Here is a 21,393-nt window from a genome sequence, read left to right on the forward strand (position 1 = left end):
CAAATTGAAATGGATTGACCACCACTAAGACAAAATTTTGCGTAGCAAGATATAATGACGGAGCCGTTGGACAGCATGAACATCTACCAAAGCCAACTTCTCAACCGGAGAATAGCGAAGTTCAGGACCTATTAAGCCTCGGCTCAAATAATAAATCACATGCTCTGTGAGAGCATATTCTTTCTGAATGAGAACCATACCAATGTTTGATTCTGCTATAGTGAGATATAAAAGGAAGTCCCTACCATAATCCGGTGGACTCAAAAGCAGGGCAGAGACTAATGCCTTTTTCAAAGCATCAAACGACCACTGCACAAATTCATCCCACACGAATGGAACTCCCTTGCATAGCGAACGCATAAACCCTTTAGTGATCTCGGCATAATTTTCTATAAACCGTCTTAGGAAATTATCCTTCCCTTGAAGACTTTGAAGTTGTCGAACTAAGGACAGGGCAAGCAACCGAACTATTGCCTCAACCTTGAAGGGATCTGTTATCACTCAGGTTGTCCCTTGGCTCCTTTAAGGGATATGGCCAAGGTAACCACAAACCAATCTTTGGGCTGCAGGTCCTAGCCTACCTGCAGTCAGAGAGGGCTCTCTCTTTATGTTTTAAATTTGTTTTGGGTTGATTTTAGGCTAGTTAAGGTGTGCATGGGTTTTGTTTTGATTTTGGTGGGAAGGAGATGTTTTCAAGCAGAGTTGGGATGCATAGTGTGAGAAGTTCAAACCATTGGGCATGGAGTCATGGATTAGGGCTTGTTGTTGCATTTTCTTGGTCACAAGAGGAATACGGAGCAAGATAGCTACACATAGAACAATATCAGGCTGGAATAAAGATGGAATGAAGGTCAGAGATGAAAGGCAACTAAGAGTCTTTCATTAGCTAACAGAGAGGGAAGGTGAATGAAAGTTTGTCTAGGAGCAGTCCAGAATTCCTAAAAAATAGTCATATGTGAAAGAAACAGGGTAAACATGATCATTTAAGTATACATATTCATAACCATTTCTGAAGAAAACATATAGAAATAACAAGAACTGAGCATAGGGTGTAGTCAAGAAAAACCTAAGCTATTCTTCTTTCTTGCTATTTAGATGGTAACACAATTGTGGCATAAACATATGAAAAGAGTAAACAGAGTTAGGAAAACACTTATTGAGCCATATGGTAGCACATGAATTCCACAGTCACTCTTTGGCCATTAAATAACACAACAGTCAGTTCTTCATCCAAAGCATTCCAGCAGTCCTTGATTATAGATTTCTCAAAAAATATACAGCGCAAGTCTCGAATGAGGATTATCAACCAACCAACCCTTTAAAAAATGAATTAAGGTGGTTTATATAGAGAAAATATCCAAAAATATCTACTACAGCAGACCTTAAATAGGTCTGAGGGAAATGAGTTCTTTAACCTAATCTTGTCCTAAAATTAATGCAAGAAAATATCTTTGAGCTGCGCTGGAGGCAGCTGTATCAAAATGAGTTAATATGGTGTCCTTATGGCTCTGTGCTGTTCATTTAGCCATAACTGTGCTTTGGGCTTTGATCCCCTGCTCCTGAGTGGCTTTGATGTGCATTAATTGTGATCTGAGAGCCTTAAATGGCTTCACCTCTTTCTTTGACTTTTCTTGGGGGCCTTTAATGTTCACCTGCTTCGGTATTGCCAATTTGATACTCTTTGCCACTTCACTGATACTCTTCAATTTAATCTGGCCTTCATCTTTCCTCTGATACTCTTTCACAGTTGATTCGGGCCAGTTTCTCTCCCTTGATATGCTTGAAACTGTCAAATTTCCCCTTCTCTGCCCTTTGAAGGCAAAAATAGTTGCTGCAAATGTTTTTCGTGGCCTCTAGAATGCTATCGGCGCTGGCCGATTAAATATGAACCTTTATGAAGAAATCCTGTCAAATTGGGAATTTTTGGGTTTTGCAAGTAGCCAAGCAACAGGCAACCTTCCATTTTGATCATTTTTTCTTAGCGATGCATCGTGCATCAAAAACTGCCTCAGTTTTTCATTCCGGGCATCCTTTGCTGCAATTTTCGCGCTTCGCACATTTTTCGGTGATGACGTCAGCGGCGGGCCACGGTATGGCAGTGACGTGGCAAGGTGACGTGGCAGTACGGCAGGGTGACGTGGCATAGGACACAGTGTTGGGGCCGGGACGGAGGCAGATGCGGTGGCAGTGACATGTAGTAGTGGGGGGTCGACACAGAGGTGACGTAGCGCTGACGTCAAGGGCGGAGAGACAAAAGGCGGTTTGTGGCTTTACCAGACTACCTTCTGTACGAGAGCGGTATTTGTCAGAGAAGCTTCGATGCAATCAAGGGCGAACACCTATCTTCTGTATGACAACAAAACTGCCAGGCTATCGGAGGATAACTGTCGATCGTCAGGGCGGCTTCGAAATCGTCGAGAGCCATCGGATCTAGGCGGGCGGACTGGAGGGCTGACAGAGTGCGGATCTGGGAGTAGGTTTATGTGCGGGGGCCCATCCGAATATTAAATTAATATTTACGCGACGAGGGCTTTCAAACTTTGGTTAACACAGAATTGTGGGTTTTTTAGGCCTCGAAAGGGGTCTGATAAACTAAAAAAGGAATTTCACGCTTAGGAGGAGTTCAAAGGCACTTGAGAGGGGTTTTATGTGCTTTGAGAAGGGTTTATGGCCCAAAAAAGGGGTTTATGCCTTGGCAAAGGTAAAACACAGCCAAAGATGGATTTTATACATTTGGAGGGGAATTTTATGCATATGAATGAGTCATAATGCATTTAGAAGATGGTTTGGGAGGCAATCGAGGGTTTTTGCTAAGTTTCAGGAAAACTTAGCAATTCCCAAGCATAGTCAAGGTTACCTTTCAACCAGAGGGAGGGGATATGTACATAGGGGAGCTATTTAGTTCCTTTTAGTGAGGGAAAGGTGAAATAGATAGGGATTTACATAATAATGTTAGAAGTTAATATGAAAATGACGAGAAAGCGCTAAGTTCAGAGATCTTAGGCTACTTAAAAGGGGAAAAATGACTTATAGAGTGAATAAGAGTACTCCTAAGCAAAGGAAACCTTTACTTAGGCCAATGATATGACAAATGATGAAACTTAAGAGATATCAAGCAGATCTTGACCTCTTTAGAGAGGTTAGTGAATGATTTGGGGAATAAGAAGAAGGGGGAGTTTAGACATGCCTCGCTTGAGCTCCTCCAAAGGAAAATTGCCTTGTACTTGTGATCTGAATAGATATAACACTTGAAAACATGAAATGGAACACATAGCTTGATTCTGCAACCACAAAACTACTTACCCAGCCTACTTACCTAGCATTTTTTCTTCTTTTTGCATGGGTGCACTTAGACTTTGATCTGAATTTGAAACTACTTGTAAATGGTTTGCTAGGTATTCAATTCAGATATATATATACTTAAAAGATGTCCATGTCTTGCAGAAAGAAAAAAAATGAAAATTCCAGCTGTTCATGACCCATTTAAGCATAGCAGAGTTATTTCCTTTTACTTTTTAACACACTAAAATGAATTTCTTCTGCAAAATAAATCAACCATAGATGCAAAAGAAGTTGATAAAGCAGTTCACCCCTCCTGGGCTACGTTTGCTGGGTCCAAAGCTCCCAAATGGGCTTGTCCTTGTTTTCATTAAATGCTCAAATTGAATATACAGCTAAATAGAAGCATCTACAGGTGGAATAGATGGTAAAAATGGATTCAGAACACTTGAATCCTTCTGGATTGACTATTGGATCACCTCCAATGGATACCTGCAACCCTATACAGTCTTCACAATCCTGGGCCCTGGTGGCTCCTAGAACTTTCACGGCTCCAAAACCTCTGCAAATGACCTTAGATGGCTGTAAGACCTACACCAATGGCTTCAGAAGGTCGAAAATACCCAAAAAAAAAAAAAAAAAAAAATTGTCCAAAACCGCCTTTCCTAGCCAAAGTTATGGCCAATTAAAGTTTTCCTCTAGTTATGCCTAGAAATACTCCAGCTAACTTTAGTTGGAGTCCAGTTAGGCTCGCCAAATATGGCGGGCCAGCCAATTTTGGTGCTCCTGCCAGAATCTCCGCCAAACGAGCTGCAGTTACATTTAATGCTTATGCATGGAGGGCGGTTTATCTCGGATTTTGTGCCCGGTGGTTAAGGGGTTGAGCCCACGGTTATGGGCCCATGGTCATATGGGATAGGGGGGCTGGCCCCCTTTGGGCCCCGCCCAATAGACAGTCAAACCCTTTAAATAATTTCCGCTGCTCCATGACACATGTGATGCTTGTGGAGCGTTGGTAAAGCGCTTAGCTGGTGGGGAAGAGGTTGTGGGTTCAAAACTTGCCAATGCCATAAAATTTTAAATATGCACCCATAATGCTTGCTGACGTCATCATGGGCCATGTGGCGACCTCCGGGCCTGCCAAGTGGCAGCTTTCTATTGGCTGTGTAAATGGAATATTCCCTAGAATATTCCAAGGAATATTCTGTGGAATATTTCTTTTTTAATTTTTTTTGAAAAATTTCAAAATTCCAATGTTAGAGAAAGATTTCGGCGAAAATCACATGGAATGTCATTTGTCGACGCGTTTCGAACCAACCAGTGTGGTTCATCGTCAGGACACGTGAGCACGCAGCAGATCTGAAGCATAGGAGATTTAAGTCTTCCGCTTTGGCTGAACATGCGGAGAAAACCAATCATCATGTTTGTATTGAAGAAGCCAGTGTTATTGCTAAGATTCCGCATTTCCATCATAGAAAATTCAGGGAAGCGCTGGAGATTGAAAAGAGACCTAGCAATCTCAATAGAGATGATGGTTGGAAAGTCAGTAGGTGTTGGGTCCGAGCCCTCTCCTCCTAGTCGTGTTTTCCGTCCTCTTTGGTTTTTGTTTTCACTTATTTATTTATGTCATTATCATTATTTTTTGTCGCCTTTCCTATTTTTATTTAAGGCCTCGGTATAACTTATTTCCTTTCTTCTTATATTGTTTTTCTTTAACACGCAATTTTTATATTATTTAGCTGTATACATTACTCTATACACCTAAGTTTTTCTTATTTAGTTATTTTATTTATTTATTATTATTATTATTATTATTAATTTTTATTAATTTATTTAGTTATTTATTTTAATTTATTTTATTTATTTTTATTATTTTCATTTATTTATTTTTTACTATTATTTTTATTTCATTCAGTTATGTTTTATCCCCATTTAGTTATTCAATTTTATATTTTTATTTCATTTTTATTTTTATTATTTTTCGTGTTTTGTTATTATAGTTATTATTTTTATTCACTTTTAACAATTATTATTATTATTATCAATTTTTAATTTTTATTATTTTATTTTTATTATTATTATTATTATTATTATTATTATTATTATTATTATTATTATTAATTTTTATTAATTTAGTTTAATTTAGTTTTATTTTATTTGTATTATTTTATTCATTTATTTATTTTTACTATTATTTTTATTTTTATTCATTCAGTTAGATTTTATTCCCCTTTTAGTTATACAATTTTATTTATTTATTATTTAATTATTTTATTTCATTTTCATTTTTATTATTTTTCGTGCTTTATTATTATTTTATCTTTATTTAGTTAGTTATTATTAATTATTATTTTATTATTATTAATTTTTAATTTTTATTAATTAATTAATTTATTATTACTTATTTTATTATTTTATTTTTACTATTGTTATTCTTTTTATTTTATTTATTTATTTTTAATTTTATTTATTCACGTTTTAACTCTTATTCATATCTAGTTATTTATTTTATTATTTTAATTATTATTATCTGATTTCATTTTTATTTTATTTTTATTTTATTTGTTTGTGTATTTATTTTATTTTTATTTCAGGGTTTTTTTATATCTATTTATTTATTTATTTAATTTGTTTTTTTATTATTTTTTCATTCTCACTTAATTTACTCTTGGAAGCGGTCTGTTGCAACTAATTTTTCTTTTAATAATAATTGACCTTTATTTTTTGTTTATTTACTGATAAACTATTATTTTGATCCTGGTCCTTTGGTCAATATTAGCGGTTGGTCAAACTAGCTGTTGGAGGCTCTGCTCGGTCTATATAACATGCTAAGCTGGATCTGTTTCTTCAACTTGTCCTGACGATGAACCACACTGGTTGGTTCGAAACGCGTCGACAAATGACATTCCATGTGATTTTCACCGAAATCTTTCTCTAACTTAATATGGATCACAAAAGCCTAAACTCTATTATTGAATTCCAATGTTATTGACAAATTCTTCTTTTTGCCATAACTTCCTCATACGGCGACCGTTTTTCGAACCATTTGCGGCACCGGAATCAGGAAGACGAGCGATTTCAAGTCGTACAACTTTGAACAAGTTCTGAGCATTTTAAATTTTGAGCATTTTACGACACTTAGGACATGAGCACCTGATCAGACTTGCAGACCCTGATTATCCTCTTTTCTTTTGACTACCCTCCTATCTAAAATCAACCCTTATCTCTTCCAAGGGCCCAGATTAAGCAGATGGGCTCCTTCATTTCTCTACCTAGCTACTCATATGCCAGGCTTAAGCTGTTTGGATAGATATTCATTCTCTATCTTCTAAAACAAGTAATTTAAACCTACGGAAGCCAAGATTAAGCTGTTTGGCTTTCCCTTAACTGTAAAACTCTTCAAAAAGGTTATGATTCTTCAAAAAGGAACTTCTTCGAAATATGGAACCTTGCAGCATGATAAGATGACATATTTGGTATGTAAAATAGTCAATCATGAAATATGAAACCTATTGCAATAGGAGGCTAACAGTGGCTCCACTTGGGGATGGTTTTTCAAGATGAAAAGCCAAGAACAATAGGTCAGAATGCCTTGATCTTCACCTGTTGCTGTAAACTAAAATTCTTCTTCATCTCAATACCTTTGACTGAATTCTTATAAGTTGATATGCAGTATCCTTTTGAGCTGAATTGCAGAAAAATTACAGCTCTGCTTCTTGCCTTTTGGGTGCTTGTAAACATATTGAAATCTGCTTGAGCACATTTTTGGAATTATTTCAAAAACAGAGATCTAAAATAGAACTTTCTTTGATCTTTCCTTCAAAATTTGTTGCGTTGTTCCCTCTTATTGGCCTGCTATAAGAAAAGTGCTGAAAATTCAAATATTAATGTACAGATAGTATACAGAGTTGTTTTGCATTCAACAAAAGGGATCATGATAGTGCTTTAGCATTCGGCCATTGACAAGGCCTTCTTCAGCTGTGCTGCCATCTAAATTCATCAAGAAAATATGTGTTGTTTCCTTGAACAACAGAAATAATAAAGGGGCATTTCCACAGGAAATCAAACTTGCCATGCTTTCCTTTGTCCTCTCTTCATGAATCCCATCTTAAGACTTTGTTGCCTATGTAGAAATCTTCAGCCTTGGTTCTTTTGTCAAACATTTTCTTGAGCTTCTCTTGTAAGATCTGAGCTCTGTCGTATACTTGCTCTCTTGTTTGCTACAAATGGATGGTTTGGTTTATTCTTCTTTGGATATCATTTGGCTCTGCCTGAATCTCTTGTAGCAATTTGATAACAGGGATTCCCAAAGAAGAGGGGAACTTGGCCTCCATGCCATGAACTAACTCATATGGGCTCATCCCTATGGACCTCTTGGTTGAAAAACTGTCTGCCCATAGGGCATTTACAAGCTTTTTGTGCAAGTTCTTCTTGTTCTCCTCCAAGACTTTCTTAATGATGTTAATCAGACTCTTGTTGGATGATTCGGCCAAGCCATTCCCTTGAGGGTAATAGGTTGTGGAGTGACCTAAGGTAATGTGGAATTTGTGGCAAAAACTATTCATTTTCTTGGATTTGAAGGTAGCAATGTTATCTGTAATGATCTTCTCACGACAGCCAAATCTGGACAGAATGTTGGTTTCAAGGAATTGGATGATAGTAGAGTCATTGGCTTGCCTGCATGGGATGGCTTCAATCCACTTGGTAAAGTAATCTGTGGCTGTTAGAATCCACTTATGTTGGCCAGAAGAGGATGGATGGATTTCTCCAATGAAGTCAAGACCCCATTGTTGAAAAGGCTTCTCGGTTGAAATGGGCTTAAGGGGCAAGGGCAGAAGCTTTGTTTTGCCTTCAAAGATTTGGCATTTGTGGCATGAAACAACAAACTTTCTCACATCAACGAACAAAGAGGGCCAATAGAAACTAGCCCTTAGTATCTTATCAGCAGTGGACTTCCAATATAAGTGCCCTCCACAGTCCCCTGCATGGAATTCTTTCATGACACTATCAGTTTCATTCATAGTTAAACAATTCAACAATATTCCTTCATGATTTTTCCAAAACAAAGAACTGTCTATAATACAAAACTTTGATGCTTTCATTTTTAAAAATCTCTTTTTGGTTCTGGACAACCATGGAGGAGCACACAGGTTTAACAATATAAAACATATATCAGCATACCATGGAGATTGCAAAAAAGCTTGACTAATCTGTGGAGTCACCAGCTCCTGTTCATTGTCAAGTTGATTAATGTCTAAGGCTTGAAAATTGGTTTCAGACATCAGTTTGGCTAAACCTTGTCCCTTTATCAGCTTGATGGGTTTTATCTCAATGTCATACTCAAGGATATTGGCAATCCATTTGCCTCTTTTGCCTTCTATGCCCTCCTGAGCTAATATGTCTTTTACAACAGCATTTGGCACATAAGCAATCACATGTGAATATAAAATGTAAATTCTGAAATCTTTGATTGCTTTAACAAGGGCATATGCTTGCTTCTCCATGATTTGGCACTTCAAGGGTGCATCTCTAAGGGCTCGGCTGAAAAATGCAATTGGATTTTCATTTCCCTGATCATCTTTCTGCAAAAGGACAACAACAATGGTGTGTTTAGATGCAAATGAAAAAATGATGAAATTCTAATCAAATTGAGGACTTGTAAGGACTGGGGCTTGGGTTAAGGTAGATTTTATGCCCTCAAAGGCTTGCATGGCTTCCAAAGTCCATTTTACCTTGGAATCCTTCTTTAAGATTTTATTTAGCATTCGTATCAGCTCAGCCAAGTTTGGGATAAATCTCCTTAGGAAATTGATCTTTCCTAGGAATGCTTGCAATTCTTTGATGTTTCTCGGATAAGGGATTTGAAGGATGGCTTGAATTCTTTCAGGATCAATTCTAATCCCATCTTTTGAAATGATATGGCCTAGCAATTTGCTTTCTTCTAGGCCGAAGAGAGATTTCTTAGGATTTAAGGAAATGCCATATCTCCTACAGGTTAGGAACACTTGTCTCAAATGTTTTAGGTGCTCTTGATCAGATTTTGAGAAAGGAGTAAGGTCATGAAGGTAAACCACTAGGAAATCATGGATTTTCTTAGCAAATGCAATGTCCATGGCCCTTTGAAAGGTAGCACCTGCATTCTTTAGTCCGAAAGGCATCTTCACATATTTACATGTTCCCCACAGTGTTGTAAAGGTTGTCTTGTCTTGGTCATCTGGGTGAACAAGTATTTGATTAAAACCTGAAAAGCCATCTAGCAAAGAAATTCTTGAAGACCCCACTACTCTTTGTAGAATGTGGTCCATTTTTTGCAATGGGTAGTGATCTTTAAGGGAGACTTGGTTCAGATTTCTTAAGTCCACACATAGTCTAATCTCCCATGTTTTCTTCCTTGTGGGAACAAGATTGGATACCCATTCTGAAAATCTAATGGGTGCTATGATACCAGCTTCAAACATTCTTTTCACTTCTTTCTCAATCAAAAGGAGAAGCACATGATTGATTCTCCTTAGTTTTTGTTTGAAGGGCTTTTGATTTGGTTTTAAGGGAATGGTATGTTGAATAAGAGAGGTGTCATAGGACTTAAGGTCCTCATAACTCCAGGCAAATACATCTTGAAACTCTTTAAATAAATCAACATATTTTGGTTTTTGATCGGGAGGCAAAGAATTGGACAGTTTAATCATTTTGGACTTCTCTGCTGTCCCAATATTACAGTATTCCACAGCAGCGTTTAAGGGCTGTATCTTTGGCCTTTTGGGGACATCGTTTGAATCAAATATGTCTTCTAATGGAGTGAGGCCAGTAGGTAAAAAATTGTCTTTTAAATCAATCACTTCGGCCTCTGCTTCAGCTATTTCTTCTAAATGCATTTGCTTCAGCTCTTGCATGTTTTTCTCATAAAAAATGGTTGGGTGCAGCATTTGATTTGCTGCTTCAGCTGTTATAGTTTGCTCATTTTGGATCATTTTCTGTTGTGGGTCATTTATGGCATCTTCATCAATGTTTAAGCTTGAGAATTCTTGTTGTAAGGTAAGAAAATTGTTGATTTGAGCATCATCCTCAAACACTTGACAATCTTTGATATTGTTAGGGACGGTAGGCCTGTGCTTTATCTCAGCAGTAAAGTGGTAATTGGGCTCAAAGGGCAGCTTGCAAGTGCTAGCAAAAGTAGCTAGACTATGAGCATGCATGTTATGGCTTCTAGAAATTTTATCAAGCTTGAATTCGGTGAAGGAGTTGAGTATTTCTGTGGCAGCAGACCTATAAGCTCTTAGCCTATTGTCATTAGTAACAAAGTTACCTTTCATCTATTGAATGATCAAATCAGAGTCTCCTTGAATGGACACTTTTGCAGCTCCTAGAGCTTTGAGCAGTTTAAGGCCTAAAAAGAGAGCCTCATACTCTGCCATGTTATTGGTACATTTAAAGTTTAGTCTGTAAGCATGACCCTCTGCATGGTTGTTATGTGTGTTGTGAATCTGTATTCCTGCCCCTGCTCCTAGCTTATTAACAGAACCATCAAACTCTAAATACCATGTGATTTCTTGCTTGTGGTTAGTATTAAGAGTTTCAGTCATTTTAGGATTGGGTGGACCTAGGTTCTGTGCTTCATGTGGTTCTTCTTGTATGCTGGTTGCACTAATTGTTTTAACAGTTTCATAAGTATGGGCCACCGACTCTTGATTGATACATGTTTCTTGTTCTAAAGGCAATGACTTCTCATCAGTGGGAGGGTAGCTATCATCATTGAACAATATAAAGGAATCCATACCAGAATGGATTGAGTAAATGGGAAAGTTTTGGGGTTTTTCCTCACTACTTACCACATACTTCATCAATGTTTCTCTATACAGTCTCTTTGGTTGCCCAAAGACTGAAATAGTGGCATAGGAGAGGTTTAGTTGGAGAGATCCTTGGAGTTTTGCTCCCCAAGATCTTGATAAGAGCATGCCATACTTTGGTGGAATGTCAGCAACCACCACGTCCATTAGGATCGTTTTGTTGGGAAATTGGACTAAAGACACACAAAGGTCTTTGTTTAAGCCTAAACACTCGACCTGACTAGAATCAAATGAGAATAAGTCTTTGTAGGGTCTAGTGACATCAAGTTTTATCTTCTCCATTATAGCTTTGGGCATTAGATTGTATGAAGCACCTGAATCAAACATAGTATTGTGCAACACTTTATCATGAATGTGCAAACTGACATAAAATGGTAGAACAACTCCATGTCCTGATTTACCATTGACTTCAGGACAAAAAGTAATTTAGGTTGATTATCTAAGACATTAACATCATCCCTGTTCTTTGGAATTTGCAGTGATCTTTTGATTTGTTGTCTGTACACATCATGTTTTGCAAGCTCATAGAGAGGAATAAATATCTTTAATTTACCAATTTCTGCTTCTAAATTAAACGGTTTTTCTGACTGCGTTTTAGTATTGTGACTGGCAGACTTTCCCTTTTCAATTGTATCTTCAGTGATCTTTTCTGGCTTATCAGTGATTTCTTGAGATTGTTCTGTTTTGGGAAGGCTTTGAGGAGTGCTATTTACATTGTCTTTTGAGGGAAAGGATACAAAAGGCTGGTTATTAGAGGGCTGCATGTCAGATACATCCTCTATGGTCACTTCTTTTAATTTTGGGTCTGTTTTATCAGCAGGTTCTGTGATAGCTGCCTTTTCCTTTACTTTCTTAGGCTGCTTGGCATCCTTTGGCTTGATGGGATCAGACACATCAATGGTTCTTGTTCTCAATTTGTATTATTTATGGACTTCGTAGAGAGCTGAATCATAGCCTTGTTTGAAGTCAAATGACTCTCCAGACTTGGTCTGAAATTGATTTATATCATGGTCATCTTGGTCTTCTTGGGTTAGAAATACTTGTTGTTCACTTTTCAAACCCATCAAGTTTATGTGAGTGTCCTCTATCTGCTCACTAGATGTGGATGCTTCAACATAGTTTTCATGAAAAGGAGGTCTTATATCATGGTCAGGACTTGCCCTTCCAACGTTTGAGTTCTGATTTTTTCTAAAGTTTGGATTTCTGATAGGATTGTTTTGCTACCCTTCCCATGAGGCTTTTCTTTCAATAGTTCCCATTCTATTTTCAAAGTTGTCCATACCTTTGATGATTGTGTCCAATTTTTGCTCAAAGGCTGAAGGTTCATCTTTGAAGTTGGTTCTTCTCTCAGCTCTTGCTCTATTTCACTTGGAAATCAGATTTGCCTCCACACTAACAGCTACATTCTGCATGTCTGATAAGGTTTCAGGGGCTCTTTCCCTTAACTGATAAGCCATGTCTAAATCAAATCCATCAGGGAATTTGTATAAAGCAAGATCAGGTGGAGGTCTAAGGTTTTGTGGAATAGAGTTGTAAACATTGTTAAACCTGGCACAATAGTCTAAGACAGCTTCTTGAGGGCCTCTTTTGATAGTGTCATACTCAGATAATATGTGCAGAGGGTCCTTCTTCTTCTCCCATCTGTTAAGAAATGTTTGGTAAAGGGCCTCTGGGTCAGCTATGGAATTTGCAGCAAGTGCTCTAAACCAGGGCCTTACATCTCCTGTTAAACTTTGGACAAAAATCTTCATTCTTACACTATCATCATCTATTTCATAAATCTCAAAATAGTCCTTCATTTTCTTGTTATGTTGTAGGGCTGTTCCAGAAACAGTACCATCAAAATATGTGATTTTGGTTTGATAATCCTGAGGCATAGCCCCTGGATTTGCAGGTAACTGTAAGGGTGCATATCTGTTAGCCATATTTACAGGGATAAGTGGAACGACTGGAACAGCTGGGACAGTTGTAATAATAGTGGTGGTAGTGGTAGTATGCGCAGTGAATGGAGGTGTGGAAAAGGTGCTTGGAGAGGTGGATGATGAACAAGGGGAAGTAGGGGTTGAACGAAACAAAACTTTAACAGGGGTTGGAAAATAGCTTGGCTGAACTGTTTCAGGACTAGAATCAGCAAACTGTTCTTGTTTTTGTTTGCTAAGGTTTCTAGAGATTAAATTGGGATTTTCAAAAATAGTTGGTGGATTTGGGTCTGGATTTGACCTAGTATTATGTTTTTTCTTCTTGGGAGCCAGCTTATAACTTGTTTTTTGGAATTTTTTGAATAAGGTCCACAGTGGAGCCACCAATGATGTTATCACTTAGGTTGTCCCTTGGCTCCTTTAAGGGATACGACCGCGGTAACCACAAACCAATCTTTGGGCTGCAGGTCCTAGCCTACTTGCAGTCAGAGAGGGCTCTCTCTTTATGTTTTAAATTTGTTTTTGGTTGATTTTAGGCTAGTTATGGTGTGCATGGGTTTTGTTTTGATTTTGGTGGGAAGGAGATGTTTTCAAGCAGAGTTGGGATGCATAGTGTGAGAAGTTCAAACCATTGGGCATGGAGTCATGGATTAGGGCTTGCTGTTGCGTTTTCTTGGTCACAAGAGGAATACGAAGCAGGATAGCTACACATAGAACAATATTAGGCTAGATTAAAGATGGAATGAAGGTCAGAGATGAAAGGCAACTAAGAGTCTTTCATTAGCTAACAGAGAGGGAAGGTGAATGAAAGTTTGTCTAGGAGCAGTCAAGAATTCCTAAAACACAGTCATATGTGAAAGAAACAGGGTAAACATGATCATTTAAGTATACATATTCATAACCATTTCTGAAGAAAACATATAGAAATAACAAGAACTGAGCATAGGGTGTAGTCAAGCAAAACCTAAGCTATTCTTCTTTCTTGCTATTTAGATGGTAACACAATTGTGGCATAAACATATGAAAAGAGTAAACAGAGTTAGGAAAACACTTATTGAGCCATGTAGTAGCACAGGAATTCCACAGTCACTCTTTGGCCATTAAATAACACAACAGTCAGTTCCTCATCCAAAGCATTCCAGCAGTCTTTGATTATAGAGTTCTCAAAAAATATACAACACAAGTCTCGAATGAGGATTATCAACCAACCAACCCTTTAAACAATGAATTAGGGTGGTTTATATAGATAAAATATCCAAAAATATCTATTATAGCAGACCTTAAATAAGCCTGAGGGAAATGAGTTCTTTAACCTAATCTTGTCCTGAAATTAATGTAAGAAAATATCTTTGAGCTGCGCTGGAGGCAGCTGTATCAAAATGAGTTAATATGGTGTCCTTATGGCTCTGTGCTGTTCATTTAGCCATAATTATCCTTTGGGCTTTGATCCCCTACCCTTGAGTGGCTTTGATGTGCATTAATTGTGATCTGAGAGCCTTAAATGGCTTCACCACTTTCTTGGACTTTGCTTGCGGGCCTTTAATGTTCACCTGCTTTGGTATTGCCGATCTGATACTCTTTGCCGCTTCACTGATACTCTTCAATTTAATCTGGGCTTCATCTTTCCTCTGATACTCTTTCATAGTTGATTCGGGCCACTTTCTCTCCCTTGATATGCTTGAAACTGTCAAAACGCCCCTTCTCTTCCCTTTCAAGGCAAAAATAGCTGCTGCAAATGTTTTTCGTGGCCTCTAGAATGCTATCGGCGCTGGACGATTAAATATGAACCTTTATGAAGAAATCCTGTCAAATTGCGAATTTTTGGGTTTTGCAGGTAGCCGAGCAATAGGTAGCCTTCCATTTTGATCATTTTTTCTTAGTGATGCATCGCGCATCAAAAATTGCCTCAGTTTTTCATTCCGGGCATCCTTTGCTGCAATTTTTGTGCTTCGCGCCTTTTTCGGTGATGACATCAGCATGATGTCAGCATGATATCAGCGACGGGCCCTGGTAGGCAGTGACATGGCAGGGTGACGTGGCAGGGTGGCGTGGCAGTACGGCAGGGTGACGTGGCACAAGACACGATGGCGAGGCAGGGATGGAGGCAGATGCGGTGGCAGTGACACGTAGTAGTGGGGGGTCAACGCAGAGGTGACGTAGCGCTGACGTGGCGCTGACGTTAGGGGCGGAGGGACAAAAGGCAGTTTGTGGTTTTATCGGACCGCCTTCTGTACGAGAGCGGTATTTGTCAGAGCAGCTCCGATGCAATCAACGGCGAACACCTGTCTTCTGTACAACAACAAAACCACCAGGCTATCGGAGGATAACCGTCGATCATCAGGGCGGCTCCGAAATCGCTGAGAGCCGTCGGATCTGGGCGGGCGGATCTGAGGGCTGACGGAGTGCGGAGCTGGTGGCAGGTTTATGTGCGGGGGCCCGCCCGAATATTAAATTAATATTTGCATGACGGGGGCTTTCAAACTTTGGTTAATGCAGAATTTTGGGTTTTTGAGGCCTCGGAAGGGGTCTGATAACCTAAAAAAGGAATTTCACGCTTAGGAGGAGTTAAAAGGAACTTGAGAGGGGTTTTATGTGCTTTGAGAAGGGTTTATGGCCTAGAAAAGGGGTTTATGTCTTGGGAAAGGTAAAACACAGATAAAGATGGATTTTATACATTTGGACCAGAATTTTATGCATAGGAATGAGTCCTAATGCATTTAGAAGATGGTTTGAGAGGCAACCGAGGGTTCTGGCTAAGTTTCAGGCAAACTTAGCAATTCCCAAGCATAGTCAAGGTTATCTTTCAACCAGAGGGAGGGGATATGTACATAGGGGAGCTATTTAGTGCTTTTTAGTGAGGGGAAGGGGAAATAGATAGGGATTTACATAATAATGTTAGAAGTTAATATGAAAATGAAGTAAAAGTGCTAAGTTCAGAGATCTTAGGCTACTTAAAAGGGGAAAAATGACTTATAGAGTGAATAAGAGTACTCCTAAGCAAAGAAAACCTTTACTTAGGCCAATGATATGACAAATGATGAAACTTAAGAGATATCAAGCAAATCTTGACCTCTTTAGGGAGGTTAGTGAATGATTTGGGGAATAAGAAGAAGGGGGAGTTTAGACATGCCTCGCTTGAGCTCCTCCAAAGGAAAATTGCCTTGTACTTGTGATCTGAATAGATATAACACTTGAAAACATGAAATGGATCACATAGCTTGATTCTGCAACCACAAAACTACTTACCCAGCCTACTTACATAGCATTTTTTCTTCTTTTTTCATGGGTGCACTTAGACTTGCAGACCCTGATTATCCTCTTTTCTTTTGACTGCCATCCTGTCTAAAATCAACACTTATCTCTTCCAAGGGCCCAGATTAAGCAGATGGGCTCCTTCATTTCTCTACCTAGCTACTCATCTGCCAAGCTTAAGCTGTTTGGACAGATCTTCATTCTCTATCTTCTAAAACAAGCAATTTAAACCTAGGGAAGCCAAGATTAAGCTGTTTGGCTTTCCCTTAACTGTAAAACTCTTCAAAAATGTTATGATTCTTCAAAAAGGAACTTCTTGGAAATATGGAACCTTGCAGCATGACAAGATGACATATTTGGTATGTAAAATAGTCAATCATGAAATATGAAACCTATCGCAATAGGAGGCTAACAGGATTAACCCAAATCCCTTCATTTTACACAATGAACCTTAACAACTGACCGGACGTAACCACGAAAATGCACTTGTTGGGATTCAACCGGATTTTATAAAAATGAAATCGCTCAAAAACCATTTGAAGATGACTAGGGTGATCAGTTCTCTTTCGAGAACGAGCAGCGAGATCGTCCAAGTATGCTTCGATGATATGTTCAATGTCGTGGAAAGCATATGACATGGCCCACTGGAAAGTGGCTCCAGCATTTTTAAGACCAAAAGGCATATTTCTGTATGCAAAGGTACCCCAGGGACATATAAAGGTTGTCTTATGTTGATCTTCAGGACGGATAGAAATTTGATTATAACCGAAAAAACCATCCATGAAGGAAAAAATCTCATTACCTGCACACTCGTCGATAATCTGATCGATGAATGGCATGGGGTAATTATCTTTCGGACAAGCCTTGTTAAGGTCCCTAAAATCGATGCATACTTGGATTGTTCCTTGCTTTTTATCCACAGGGACTGGATTAGAAACCCAATCAGTAAGAGGAACGGGGTATATAAAACCCGCCTGGACCAGCTTCTCAACTTCAACTTTAATTGTTGTTGCTTTCCTAGGATTAACCGGTCGAAGCCTTTGACGGACCGATTTGGCGTTTTCATACGTTTCGATCTCATGTTGAACTATAGAAGGATCAATGCCAGGCATTTCTTCATAAGACCAAGCAAATACATCTCAAAATTCCTTGAAAAGGTCGGTGTAAATTTGAATTTCTTCAGGGGAACATTCGATTCCGATGAAGAGATTCTCGATCACGTTAGGGTCCCTAGAGATGTTTATAGATATCGTTTTTGAAATCACCGACATATTACCTTCAGCACGAAAGTGTGCTGGAGCCAAAGGATTTGATACCGTACAAACATCACTACTAAAGAGCTCGGAGAATCTAGATTCTACTTCCTACAATGGAGGAGGAAAGTATGAACGATGGTGTAAGTCTTCCCAAGGTCGATCTATACCCATCATCACTTTGAGGATTGCTTCTTCAGAAGGTAAAACCGTATCTAAGCAGTCCAAGGCAGAGGTAGAATCAAGGCTCGAGACTGGGGCCACATCACCATCTAACTCCTCTTCGGAAAAAGGACTAGAATGGTCGTCTGCAGAGTTAACGATAGGCTGATATCTAAGCTCAGCTGTAGACATAGGAAATTCCATTCCATTTACTTTTCCTTCAGTGTTATGAAACTAGCTCAAGAAAAGATAGAAAAGATAGATCAACGCCTTAGAATTCAGCCTCTTCGAGGGGGAAACCTCCTTTACATTACATGAATGAACAATTCTTGGATGATTCAAATGACAAAACCTCCTTTCTATATATAGGAGTCTAAGGAGTCACAATATAATCCAGCCGACCTAACAATAATAATATAAAGCCACACAAATAACAATAGAGGGATTCTATGGGGCACAGTAATAACAATATGGGGGCAATAGGGGCACAACAATATTAATAAGGGGTATAACTACAATAGTAATCGGGTAATCACTAGTATTATAGGGACCCAACATGCCCCTCTCCTTGAAAAAAGTGTTGTCCTCAACGCTTGAGTAGTTCTGGATACTTCCGCATAAAATTCTCATCCTCCCATGTGGAATCTTCAGTGGATAAGTTCTTCCACTTGATAAGATACTCTGAAATTGATCGATTTCGTAGCTGTCAAGTTCTTGTTTCTATGACTGCTTCCGGTTCCAATATAATTTTTCCTTCCTCGTTAAGTTCTAGCAATATTGTTTGAATTGGGAGCTTGTCGCCTATAACCTTCTTTAAACATGAAACATGGAAAACTGGGTGCAATCGAGAAGCTGCAAGAAGCTCCAATTTGTATGCCATAGTACCAATCTTTTGCAACACCTTGTACAGACCATAATACTTTGGTGATAATTTATTATACTTCTTAGCTTGCTTGAGGGACATTTTCTTATATGGTTGTAGCCGTAGGAATACCCAATCACCTACATCAAAACTTCTTTCACTGCGATGTTGATTTGCCTATTGTTTCATTCTATTCTGTGCCAACACAAGGTTATCCTTTAAGAGTTGGAGGACTTGTTGTTGATGTTCAATGTGATGTTCCACTGCCTGAACCTTAGAATTTTCTCTTAAATATGATGTGATGGATGGTGGTTGATACCCATAAAGTGCCATAAATGGGGTCATTTTTGTTGCTGTATGGAAGGAAGTGTTATACCACCATTCAACCAGAGGCAACCATTTGACCCATTGTGTCTGTTTATCAGATACAAAGCAACGAAGATATCCTTCCAAACATTTGTTTACTATCTCAGTTCGCCCATCAGATTGAGGATGATAAGATGAGCTATGAGCTAACTGAGTACCAAGACAAGAAAATAATTCTGTCCAAAAATTTCCAGTGAAAATGGGATCCCTGTCACTTACAATAATCTTTGAGTTTCCATGTAGCTTTTGAATTGTTTCCATAAATGCAGTAGAAACCGTACTGGCTTTAAATGGATGTGATAATGCACAAAAGTGTGCATACTTGGTAACTCTTTCAACTACCACCATGCTGACACTCTTTCCCTCAGACTTGGGTAAACCTGTGATAAAATCCATTGAAACCTCCTCCCAACATTGGCCTAGAATGGATAAAGGTTGTAATAGACCCGGTGTCTTAATTGTTTCAACTTTATTTTGTTGGCAAACCAAACATTCTGCCACAAACTTTTGAATATCTGATTTAAGGCCATCCCAAAAAAATTCCTTCTTAACCCTGTGGTAAGTTTTTAAAAATCCTGAGTGCCCTCCTAAGGGAGAAGTGTGCAGTTCCATAAGAATCTTTTGTTTTAGTTGGGAATTCTTACAGAGGTATAAGCAATCTTTGTACCATAACGAATAATTTTTCCAGCTAAATGTATCAGATGTACTGGAATCTTGTTGTAACTTTCGAATAAGTGCCCACACTTCTTCGTCATTCTTCCATTCCTCCCTTGCTTCGTTTATCCAATCTGGTTGGATAATAGAAATGGCGCACAATGATGCTTCCACATCCTCATCCTTTCTTGAGAGTGCATCTGCCACCACATTTTTCTTCCCTTTTTTGTAGATAATTTCAAAGTCATAACCCAACATCTTTGTGACCAACTTTTGTTGCTCTTCAGAGGATAATATTTGTTCTAAAAAGTATTTAAGGCTATCATGATCCATTTTTACCTTGAAGTGTCTTCCCATTAGGAAGGGTCGCCATTTCTTAAGTGCATGGAGTATTGCCAACATTTCCTTCTCATAAATAGCTTTGCCTAAAAAATTTCCCTTGATTGGAAGACTTTCAAAAGCAATGGGTCTTTCATCTTGCATTAGAACAGCACCAATTCCATTTCCTGAAGCATCACATTCCACAATAAAGGTTTTTGTGAAGTCCGGTGTAGCTAAGATCGGTGCTTGGCACATTGCCTCTTTAAGATGTTCAAAGGCCTTTGTTGCTTTCAGAGTCCATGAAAATGCATCTTTCTTCAGTAATGTTGTTAGAGGTACTGCTATTCTCCCATAATTCTTAACAAACTTGTGATAATACCATGTCAACCCGAGAAATCCTCGCAGATGCTTTATGGATGTGGGGATTTTCCATTCCTTAATGGCTTTAATTTTGCTAGGGTCTACCTTAACTCCTTCATGAGATACAATATGACCCAGATATTCCACCTCCTAGACTCAAAAGAAACATTTGGATCTTTTTGCATATAATTGTTTCTCCTCCAATAGTTGTAGCACCCTATCAACATGTTCAACATGATCCTTCCAAGACATGCTGTAGATTAGTATATCATCAAAAAATACTAACACAAATTTTCTAAGGAATGGTTTGAAAATTGAATTCATCAAACCTTGAAATGTTGAAGGTGCATTGGTAAGGCCAAAAGGCATGACCAAAAATTCATAATGACCCTCATGAGTTCTAAATGTTGTTTTCAGAATGTCTTCAGTCTTCATTCTGATTTGATGATATCCTGAATGAAGATCCAACTTGGTGAAGTAAATTGATCCATGAAATTCATCCAGTAATTCATCAATGACAGGAATGGGGAACTTATCTTTAATAGTGAGCTTGTTGAGCTCCCTATAATCCGGACACATGCGCCATGATCCACCCTTCTTGTGCACCAATACTACTGGAGTAGAGAAAGAACTTTGACTCGGTTGAATTATACCAGCCTCTAGCATTTCTGCAACCATACGTTCAATTTCACTCTTTTGAACATAGGGATATCTGTACGGCCTGATGTTTGGAGGAACACTTCCTGGAATCAGATGAATAGCATGATCATGATCACGGATAGGTTGGAGACCTTTGGGAGTCTCAAATACCTTGGAATGATTGTCCAGGACTTTTTGGAGATCTGGAGAAATAGATGACTCCAATGTGGAAACATCTAGTGAACATAATTGTGCAATTACACCTCTTTGCTCCTTTTTTAGAAGCTTTGTCATACCATTAGAGCTTATTATCTTTCCTGGTTTCCCTGCAATACCCCTTAATTCAACTTCCTTTCCTTCCGTAGAAAATTTGATGAAAAGTTCTTGAAAATTAAAAGCTATTGTACCCAAGTATTGTAGCCATTGGACTCCTAGTACAACATCAGCACCTCCCATTGGAATGGAAAGCATTGGGCTAGTCA

This window comes from Pinus tabuliformis, chromosome 9 (assembly GCF_031772625.1).
Source record: "Pinus tabuliformis cultivar Carrire ecotype Pingquan chromosome 9, CPIR1, whole genome shotgun sequence".
In the NCBI taxonomy this organism is placed as follows: domain Eukaryota; kingdom Viridiplantae; phylum Streptophyta; class Pinopsida; order Pinales; family Pinaceae; genus Pinus; species Pinus tabuliformis.